This window comes from Lepeophtheirus salmonis, chromosome 14, assembly GCF_016086655.4.
Source record: "Lepeophtheirus salmonis chromosome 14, UVic_Lsal_1.4, whole genome shotgun sequence".
NCBI lineage: Eukaryota > Metazoa > Arthropoda > Copepoda > Siphonostomatoida > Caligidae > Lepeophtheirus > Lepeophtheirus salmonis.
The window spans coordinates 28,097,399-28,108,836 of record NC_052144.2 but is presented as its reverse complement, the minus strand read 5'-3'; the positions used below and the strand labels follow the sequence as shown (position 1 = coordinate 28,108,836).

Below are 11,438 nucleotides of genomic sequence, written 5' to 3'. Positions count from 1 at the left end.
AAAAAAATCATCACAAAATAAAAGAATGCTTTATCAATAACAACAGATATCTAAACTTCAAAAATAAAAATATACACTTGTCCTAGATGAAGATATTATTCGTTATTGAAAATAGCTAGCACATGCTATTAAAAAATTATTCTATTAGATTTTTTATGTGTAACTCTAGATGAAATAGATATTATAAGTTTGTAAACATAATGTTAATATAATATTGTTTGCTTGATTCTAAGCGAATAGTATTAGCATATTTTAAAAATACTAACTAAGAATTTACGGAAAAAAAAAATAATATTCAATTAATCCGAACAAAATTGTGTTTATGACAGTGAATGGATAATGACGATAATTAATTAAAATAGAATAGGTATACATATAACATTAAGTAATATAGTAGATCAAGGAAATTTTTAGCTATAGACTTCCTTGCATAGATATAAATTATATTAGTAACTACTAATACAAAGGAATTGTAAATACACACGCTTATTTTTAGCGTTCATGTCCTGTAGTAAAAGATGTCTTTGATTATTACTTATTAACAGTTTCATATAATATGTTCAAACAAGAGTTTGGTTGGAGAAAAGTACATTATAATTTTATTTATGGTATATATATATTTATTATTTAACCCAAACAAGTAATCGTCAGACACAAAGGCGAGCAGTCGCAGTGCATCTGTATCACTTACATCTATCCAGGGGGAAGCATTACACCAAGATGCACATCGAGCACCACTAGCCTAAGGAAATAGCATGGTCAATATTTGTTCATATTTTCGCAAGATGTCGCTTTTCTATGACGTCACTCATATATTTATTGTACGTACTACGTAGTATTAATAAGTTTGAATCAGAGCCCTATAAGTAGAGTTACGTTACCAGACGATAGCTGACTTCCTCATGTGTTTGAGTCGCGTCCCAAAACATTCAAAATTTAATACTATATTTTAGTTGAAGAACTCTACAAAGGGGATATATTTTGTTAAAATACTCTCTTGTAGTGCCGTGGATTTAAGGAATCTCTCTGTGGCTGAGGGGATTACACTTTTTTCATTTGCAAGGGACGAACTCCTGGGAAGTTAATGGGTCCTAAAAATTAAAAGAAATTTTTGGAAACCATTAGATAATTCTCAATTGTACTCTAAACATTTTGAAGAAAATCAGTTCATAAAGAATTACAGCTCTCAAGCCATTCAAAATTGTTTAAACATCTAAAACCTTAAGTTCCAAGGCTCATCAAAAACTCCCAACAGACCCATTTTTATTCCAGAGAACAATGGTGATGCTAAGCAAATTTAATCAGTAAGGAAATGTCAAGCAACATTTTTTAGATCAAATTTCAGGTAAAAAAAGATCTCCACAATTTCAGGATCGTATATACTTTATCCTTATTTGGAACCTCCTATTTCCGAAAATGGAGAAATAGACTTAGTGGACATGAATCTAATTTCATCAACAATAGAAGAGGAAATTTGTTATAATGGTAACTTTGTTTTTACATTAGTTACTTTTTCTTTAAAAAATAATTATTGCATTATATGTATTACAGATATTTCTCCAGATGTAAAACATCTATAGGATATTAATACCAACCTACAAATCCAACTTAGAGTATATGAAGCAGAAATAAAGAAATAACAGAAAAAGTTGTTGAAGGAGAAATATGTCAAAATTCGGAACGTAAAATCAAAGTTTAAGTCTTTAGAAATGCAGCCTCTCCTTGGTATTTAATTCAAATCAGTTAAAATTTTTAAGTTCCAAGTCTTCTCATTCCAAAACCTGCCTCTTATCTAATAAAACTATAAATTGTTTTTGTATAAAAATAATTTCGTATAAATTTAGAAAGAAACGGGCACATACTTTATGAAGTGTCATTTTATACCCCGAATGTTGGGGGTGTTTTCGGGTACCGGGGATACTTGACGAAAGCTGCTAAGAGCTCATCACAATCCCTCCCATCGTACTCCTAACATATAGGAGGAACATATCACAGATTATAATTTTAAGCCAATAAAGTCTGTCCAAGTTTCCTCATTAATTTAAACGAAATTGTTTTTATACAAAACATCCTTATACGGAAATGTTTAATACGAATTGTCCTTATACGAATATGTTCTATACGAAGTACAGCATACATTTACGAATGTAAACTGTATAATTATCAAAGAAAATAGAATAGCTTCTTCTACTTTCGGAAGCCAAAGCATGTGTATGCGGAATAAAGTAAATAAAAGAAATTATTAAGAAAGTAATTATTCCATTTGTTTATAATAATTAATCGTGTATGTAAGCTCCATAAAATCATTTTTTTAGTATTCATTTATTGTGTTCAATTTCTTTTGGGGCCATTTGATGCCTGTCACAAGGCGGTGCTGAAATCTTGTGACGTAACTTTTCTTATAGTACTCTGATTTGAATAAGTAGTAATACATATAAAATTTATTCTAGTCTTAAACATTTTATATTTACATATTATATTAAAGCAAATTTGAAACAAATTAATCAAAAATAAGGATCATTATAGTGTTTGAGGATGCAAAAAAAGAACGTAGTCAAATTTCCAAAAGCTTCTAGGAAAATTTCGCTTTTTTTAAATTTCCCATCCTCAAAAATCCAAAAGAATTCACAAAAAAAAAATGGATATCAAATCTTAAATATCTTCCTAATTGGAAACTTGCTGACCATTCTGTATGTGAAAATCATTTTGAATCATTATTCCTTCTCCATAATTGTTCAAGCAAAAAGTATATGAATGATGAAGTAAATAAAAGTAGAAACAGAAGAATAAATAACTCATTCACGAGAGAAAAGGAAATGATTCTCTAAAATGCTTGAAATAATGATACCTCTAGCGGACAAAAAAAAGTAAATTTTGACCAAGATATTTTGATTAGCTAATAATGACGTTAGCCTTCGATGCGCTACTTGGTTTAATCCAGGGTAATAGAATAGAGGATATGCTCTTGTGAACACTCAATGTGTGTTAAGTTGTTGACACTATGACGTAGTTGGATCCTGCTAATCAGTGGTAGTCGGCGATATTTTGTCTAATTTTTAATGTAATTTGATAATAAAATGATTAAATATCTATTTTTATTTAATTTAACTTAATATTAAAAATCATCTGGATACAAAAGTTTAACATATGGTGAATTCACTTTTTACCTATTCTAATAAATTTAATATAATTTTGAGAAAGTTATGCTATATAACATTATAATTTCTTTAATTTTCGACCAATTTCTTTGTTTTTTTTTTGCACATTTAGACTATAGTTTAGTTCCTTAATGCTAATAAAGGTTCTTAATCAAACATATTTTATTATGATGTCCTGAGGGAAATTTGGAGAAACAATATTTATGATTCAATAACTTATGGTTGATCTCAAATTTTTGGTTCTTGATATGCCTCAAAGATTCCCTCGAATTACTTTATTTGAGTAAAAAATGAACTGTATGGCTTAGTCAACCCTCCTCTGGATAAAGTTAATATCCATGCTATTGAATCTGCAGTACAAGAAGTATTGTATCCTGCATTCATATTCAGGGTATTTAGCTTCAATCTTTTTAGCCTGGTATCCAGAATCTGTTAATACTTTGTGTTCCAAATTGAGATATAAGACTACTTCAGCTGCTAATAGTAAAACATCGTCATATTCTTCCTAATCTATTTTTGGCTCATTCACTTCTTGTTCCAAGTCCTTAATTAAACAACCAAGGAAGTTATCGGCTTCGTTATCTTCAATTTGAAGGATAACTAATCTGAATCGTTTTATACAATCAACACTAGTTGGATGGTTACTGGTGACTCCAAGGGCCCTTAAACGATTGAAAAAGTTTTACAAGCAGTCCTGATTCAACAACGAAGTAAGGATGTATTTTATAGCAGATGATTCCCTCAAATCTTCGAATAATTTTTACAAAGATGATATGGAAATTAAAATTCCAAGCTAGAAAGGAAAAAGGGATTTTTCTTAACCAATTCCCCGGATATTCTTTATTGTATCCATAATCTTATTGAGGACCTCTTTGTGTTCATCCAAATGGATGCCAAATCCACAAGAATCCACAAGAATGGGATTTCTACCATTGAAGACATCAAACCAGGAATCTACAGTTTTAATAAACTCAGCTTGTGACTTCCTTGCTGGAAGAAGATATTCAAATGCTGAGGCCGTTGTATGGCTTAACAAGTGTGTGGCCAGAAAAACACGCTGTCTTTGATTACCATGACATTCTAAATGGATATCCTTGATCTTGTTTGTGATTTTTAGATCTTGACAATTTCTTGCTGTCAATTCTATAAAATCGTTCTTTGTGATTTGGTGTCCATCAGGTAACTGGTACCCTTTGTCCAAAATATGTTTTCTCAGGAGTTTGATTAGGTGAGGCACATCATGAAAGATGTAAATCTTCTTTGATGTGTCCGATGGATTCCAAAAATACGGAAAATCCTCAGTGATTCCTAAAGGGTTACGCAGTGCCACATTTAATGGACCCATTTTTGGAGACCATTGCCACTACACAAATTCCTCTCTTTTCTATTTCTTTTATGATATTGAATAGATTTTTAATAGACATGGCAGAGTAGAAAACGAAGCAAAACAGGTATTTTCCAGGATTTGCAAAGTCTACGTATCATTGCAACCTGAATCTTCTTGTTTGTGCCAAAAGACTTGATCATAGGAAGGAGAGTAATTGTAACTTCTTTTTAAATCAATTTCATTAAAAGACAGCATTCCAAGATGCTTAAACTGATCATTCTTTAGAGAAAATTCTGGAAGAGGAAATAATTTAAAATATTTACTTATAAATATTTATCCCGAAACTGCAATTGCAATGTAATTCTAGATGCACTTAACCCTCATTTTTTCATTAAAATACCTAAAAGTTTATACTGAATCCCGGGGGCACTTTTAAATTTTGAAATCCATTTTCTCAAAGTTGATTAAGCCGGCAAAGGGAGGGGAAATTATTTCTTAAGATAATTATATGCATTAATTGACATATGCATTGACTTCAAAATCAGATAACTTTGAATATCTTCTTCAGTCCAGTTTTTTGGCCTTGCATTCACCTTTTTTTCTTTAACACAATGACTTGGCTTGATGAAAATTGCTGCTGTAACTTATATTTTAAGGGTTGTGATTTCTGTGTCTTTGATACCTTCTGATATAGATTTTCCTTTCGAAGAATAACTCTTTTTTTGAAGCTACTTGTTTTCAAAATTAACTTTTGCTTCTCGTTCCTCTAATTAAGAAATTCTTCCCCCTCAATATTAGCCGGAACTAGCACATTTTTTTATATTTTTTCTGATGAATGTTCAACTCCTATAGCTTTAAGTAAAGGGGATTTTTCAGATTTATCGAATCCAAGTTTTCTTTGCTGATGTTATTGATTAATTTATAAAGCATCTCATTTGTATTTCAGGATAAGAGCGTAGAAAAATTACATTTAATTACAATAAACCAGTTGTATTTACTCGATTTGAATTTGAAAGTATACCTTTCTTTTCTTCTAATTTTGGATGTATCAGATTTGATTATTCTTACAGGATTATTCATATTGGTCAAGACTATTAGATTGATGGACAAGCATTTCCATAATACTTTGCAAGAGCACCCATTTCCGCTGCGTTATGCTCCAGGATGTGTCAGAAGAAGAGGTAGTTGGCTGTGGCGCGACAAACCACAGGCTGGTAGTCAAAGGTCGAGTCTTAGGAGAGTGCGAGGAAAACTGTAAAATTTATTCGACACTCATGTAGTTATCTAATTTGGTAAATTGCGGTACATATAGTTGGAGCCAATCCTATGGGAAGGTTTCAAGACCTCAAAGACTTTAGGTGCCTTTTATTTCTCTAAAATGTATTGTATTTTAAAAGTTTGGCATTTGTGAAAATGTTTTTGTCTATTTAACTCCAGGTTTACCTTTCAATGACAGAGAAATACAATCTTTTGTATTTCTTTTGATCATGGTGGGTATTTGTCCAATGATGATATGCTTTTGTTCCAAACTGCCAAATGGGCTTTAACTTATAATTTTTTCGAAATTGTATAAAGTATAACAAAAAAAAAAAAAAAAAAAAAGAAAGGACGAGCGGGGAATCTGCAAATAATGTAATGAAAAAAAGAAAACCAGTATATCCCATAATTTCAAAGACTGTAACTCCCTGAAGTATATACTACAAGAAATTAGCTAGAGTGTGGATTCCAAATTGGGTAAGAAGCCTTCGAACCACGAAATCCTGTATGATTTTGTGGGAGCTAGCAATCTGGAGTGAGTGTTTTTCAAATGTATTTGTTAAATGGAATGTTCATTTTCTAGAGCACAATATAACCATGTTAAATACTAGATACTTGTAACTGAAGTCTCAGGCGTGCTCGCTGCAAATTGTTTTCAAGAACTGAGAAATTACTACAGTTCAAAAGGTCATTTGTCGTATTTTTATGGGAGAAAAAATAATATTTATTACATTTAAATAGTCAATCATGTAACTATATAAAAATCAAGCCTGTGAAATTCATCAGTCACATTTTTTATTAAGTTAGTTACATTATTTCAATATCAAGCCTATCAAAGCCTTTTTTTAACGTACATCTATACATTCAACTTTTTGAAGCTAATAAATGGATGAGTTTTTTCATAAAAAACTTGCCTTGTGAACTTATATTATGTGTTTAAAGAAAAAACTAAATATAGGGAATAAAAAGAAAAAACGGTTGCTGTGTGCGCTCTTTTTTCTTTTTTGTTCATTATTTCATTAGTCGTGTGTGTATTAACATCTTTCTCTAAAATAAGAACTCTCGCCTACCTTTGGTGTAAATTGATTTAAAAATGCACAATAAAAGTAATATGTATGAATTTAAATATAACTATAATATTACCCCCGCACTAATGCTATTATGAATATAGAAGTTTCTCCTCTTTATAGCTATAATTCATTTGGCGTTCTTACTAAAAAACTCATTTAAGTAATTCCTCAGTTCTTCTGCCCCATTTGTAGCGGGTACGCTTGAGGGTTCGCCTCCTGGTTTATAGTATTTGTAGAGAAGTGTTTTTGTAAGAGTGCGAGGAGAAGATGGGAGAAAGACATATGGTAGACCTGAATTAAGAACCTTGTTAATATCAGCTGACTTTTTTATGATTTAGGTGGGACAAAATAAATTACTGCTTTAAAACCTTTAAATTTGAAGTAGCATTAGTGTAGGGAAAATATTATATATATTTCGAGGGAGATGTTGATACACAAATGAATGATTAAATAATGATAAAAAAAGAAGAAATAGAACACACATCAAGCCTTTTTTTCTTTTCCAATCTCTATCTTAAGTTTTGTTTATTTACAAAGATCCCTTCTTTGAGTATAATATGCTTAATCCCAGAGGAGTTTTGCTCGTGAGGCTCTAAATGAGTTTGTATGGACAAAGTTAGTCAAAGGAAGAAAAAAAGTTAGGGTGGGAGGAAGATAATAAAAATAAATTATCTTTACATAGAGTTCTAGGAAGGATGAGAAATTTATTTTCCAATTGTCGGATTAAAAAAAACTGAATTATCTCATCTCCCCTATTTGTTGTCTTCTATTATGAGAACAATGTTATTTATATGAAATGTTATATCAAAACTAAATTTTTAATAGCTCATAAAGAAAAGAAAATTCATTCCTTAGATTACCAATTGAAAAAAACAAAGCAAAAAAAAAACAACCAAAAACGGGCAAGCTAAAAATTACACTGGATTTTCATCACTGCCCATGTTTTATAAAATAAAAAAACACCTTAACACTGTGGACAATTACAATGTAATTATGTACTTGAAATAATCTTGAAGTAAATTTGAGGATTGGAACTAGCCGGGATGAAAATATCCTAGAACTGGAACTGGGCTCAATAAAAATATTAAAAGATTTGGAATTGTGAGCATAGACTTGTAACTCGACTTGGTTTTACAGTACTAGGACTTTTTTCAGAGTTGCTGAAGACGTAGAAGGTGCCCCTGGAGACGCCTAAATGCTTGGAGTTCGGGAATGGAAATTCATAGATCACGTTCGAGTGTCATTTTCTTGACTTTTGTTTCGTAACGAATTATTTATGCTTTAATATATCGACATATGAATTAATTTGAATTACTCAACCTTCATCAATTATTGAATTAGTAAGCGTTCAGATTTCAATGGACCACCCGATATCTCGGTAAACGTAAATTACCTTTATAACCCAAAATAAATGCTCTTGTTGCCTACAAAGACCATTATTTCATACACAAAAATATTTTTTTAAGGAAAAAATCTTCAACAACTTTTTAATTTTTTATGGTGCTTCTTTATTATAATGAAGTTGTATGTCTTCACGTAACGGCAAATTATGATTCATAAGTAAATGAAAAATGAAGATTTACAAGACTTCCAAAAAGAAGTTTCATTTTTCGTGACATTTTTGCACTTACGAGGAAATAACCAATGCAGAAGCCAAACGAATAGGTTAATAAAGAAATATATTATCCATTATTTTTTAACATAATCTTTATTTATCTCGATAACTTTGTTCCAGCACTTCACCCGCTAGTTAAAAGCTGATTCTTATTCATTTGTAATTACAATATTCTTTGCCCAACTCAATCTTGACCGTACTACAAGTTTTGGAGGTACAAGAAAAAGTCCACCGCTACGTCGCAAGGATAGGCAAATAGAAAAGGTCGATAAATCAATCTGGTAGACCTGGCAGGAATAAAGTTCTTTGTATTTTTTTGTAGTGTGTTGGCTGCAACTGTCTATATACAAGAACTAATCCTACTTGGCCATGTTAGGTATTTTTTCCTTGATTTTTTCAATGGAAGTGGCCATTACCGTGCGCAAATAGGGAGAGTTCATATTGTTACCAATTTGGACAGATTGGTTGTAAATAATCACTTGTTGTCAAATCAAGTGTTATGTATTGTCTTTTATTTACTTTTAAATCATGACGTAGGGATTTGTTTTAAATAGATAGGTAGGTACCTTGTGTTTTTACGAGTTTGTATATTTTAATAGTCATAGTATGTACATCCTTTTATATGTAATCCCTTACAGAATATATGTTTTAGTGTATGATTGTACCCCCAATCCAAAGGTGTTCTTATTGACTTTACTCCGGTCCGTTGCTTCCGTCTGTAGGTGGTGTTCGTAGAACATTACATCAAGTGATGATCATCGCTTCATTCCGACTCTTCCACAACTTATATTTAGATCTTTGACTGGGACATTTTTTTAGTTTATCGTTATTACCTGGATATGTCTAGAGTAATTAGGCTTCAGATAAAAGACATGTCCTGATCCTGAATTGATATAAGTATTGAGTAGTTACTTGTGAGATTGCTCATGAAAGAGGGAGAGTAACACTGAGGAGTAAGGATTTATTTTGTAGAGTTCTGTTTTATATTATTAAAGCAAAACGTGTCTTTTAGCTTACGCCTAATTACTCCAGGGAATAACAGGTACCAACGCTTGTATAATTGATCTAGGAAAGCTCACATTTGGAAAGTTTGCCTTGGGGAAGTTTGCTGTGGGATTACTCGGCCTGAAAAAGTTCGTCTTGGATAAAGCACACGAGGTAGAAGACTCGCCTTCCTTTATTTAATGTAAATAGTAATCTCACTTTTGTAATAACTAATGAGTTCGAACCAGAGACAAAATAGGTAATATTAAGTAATAGTATGTATAACATTAAAGAAAAATATACAAACACAACCGCAATTCGAATGGTAGAATTTCTAATCACTATCAATTATCATTAGACTGTAGACATGATGGATTATTTATATTGGAAAAGACTCATAGATGGACGAACAAGTATAACATCATATTAGGCAAAAACAGTGATTTCCTCTTCGTTAAGAGACAGGATATATCAGTAGAAGATGCAGTTGGATGTGGTGAGACTAATCACTGAAAGGATTGGGGGAGACACTCAAAGGTTGGATCATAGGAGAGCACGAGGAAATGATAGATGTAAGCGAAGAAAACTGTAAAGATCAGTATAGTTGGAGTAATTTAGAATAGGAATAGAGAGATGAGAACGATATTCTTTGTCTTTTCGTGAACCTTCTTTCTTTTTCGAAGAGTACGAAGCAAGCTGCATTACGTAGTCACTCAAGGGAGTCAAATCCTAGGATATATATATATATATAGAAGTGGGAATTCACATCTCCAATGGATCTCAATCCAAGTTATGAGAACCTTAACAAGTTACCTAAAGACTCCTTCAACGAATTTTTGAGTGTATTTTCATATTATGATACAATGACATTTGTAATAATGCTCTTCAGTGTTGACGAACCAAATATGTGATAAGTATTTATATTGAGGGCTAAAAGTAATCTTTTCGAGGGAATAATATTTTGTAATAATGGAGTCAGTTTTTCATTATTATTCATGTAAATTATTTCATATTTTGTACTTTCCCCGGTCTCTTCTATGTGTGCCTAATCTATTTTTTCACTGTAATTGCTCTAACTTATTTAATATTCCGTACTTTCACCAGTCTCTTCTATATGTAACTAATGTATTTATTTCTAAAAAGACCTGCTGAAAATCTATTTAAAAAAAAGTTTTAATTAAACCATCAAAAAAATTTCACAACAATGGACTATCGATATTAGTTTAATCAATATAAATAGACCTACAATATTTATTGATTATACTTGTATGTGCTAAGATGATTAAAATCATTATTTTTATTACCCGATCCATATAATTAGTGATGAAAATCTTATAAATAATGGGTATGTTAAAAAAAACAAACATGGTAAGGTTGATAATTTCAAGAATTTTGGAGTAGATCAGCTATAATCAGCTTTGAAAAAATCATTTTCGCGGTGCAGATAGCTTGCACAACTTGTACGTTTGTGGAATAAACAAATTGCAGATCGTTCATTGTTGGAGTCGTCTGATTTCAAATTCTGACATTGGTGGATAGATAAGCCCCACACACTCTGTAAGGAACATAGACAAAGTGGGGAAGGCCTGCTCGCCCTTTCGTCATCTTATAGAGTAATCTTATAGACTGTAATTGAGGATGAAGGTGATTTTATTAAATAATATGAATCAGAGTCCATCAAACTTTTGGAATCTAGTTTTATTTTTTTTAATTTGATAACTAAGTGGAGAGACAATTGTTTTTGAAAAAAAAAAAAAATCATTTGCGCAACACAGACAGCTAGCATATCCCCTCCGTTTCTGAAATAGGCTCATTACAGATTGTGCAAAGTTTTGGGATTTCAAATTTTGCTATAAAAATGAACTTTTTCCCACATCTGTAGTTTTTTTTCTTCCCCTAATGTCTATCCTAAACCTATCTACCAAAATGGTGAAACGAAGACCTCATTATCAATTTATGTCCAAATATAGTTAGAAACGTACAATTTACATGATGGTTGGATTCGACTAATTCCATTTTTTTAATCC

General features: G+C 31.4%; 1 long non-coding RNA gene across 1 annotated transcript; it reads left to right on the top strand.

Annotated features, from left to right (window-relative positions):
- The first annotated feature begins 572 nt into the window (after window positions 1-572).
- On the top strand, window positions 573-2,449 carry LOC121129727 (uncharacterized). Its single transcript, XR_011783637.1, has 2 exons — window positions 573-1,485; window positions 1,552-2,449. It is a non-coding gene; the product is annotated as an uncharacterized lncRNA (long non-coding RNA).
- The last annotated feature ends 8,989 nt before the right edge of the window (window positions 2,450-11,438 follow it).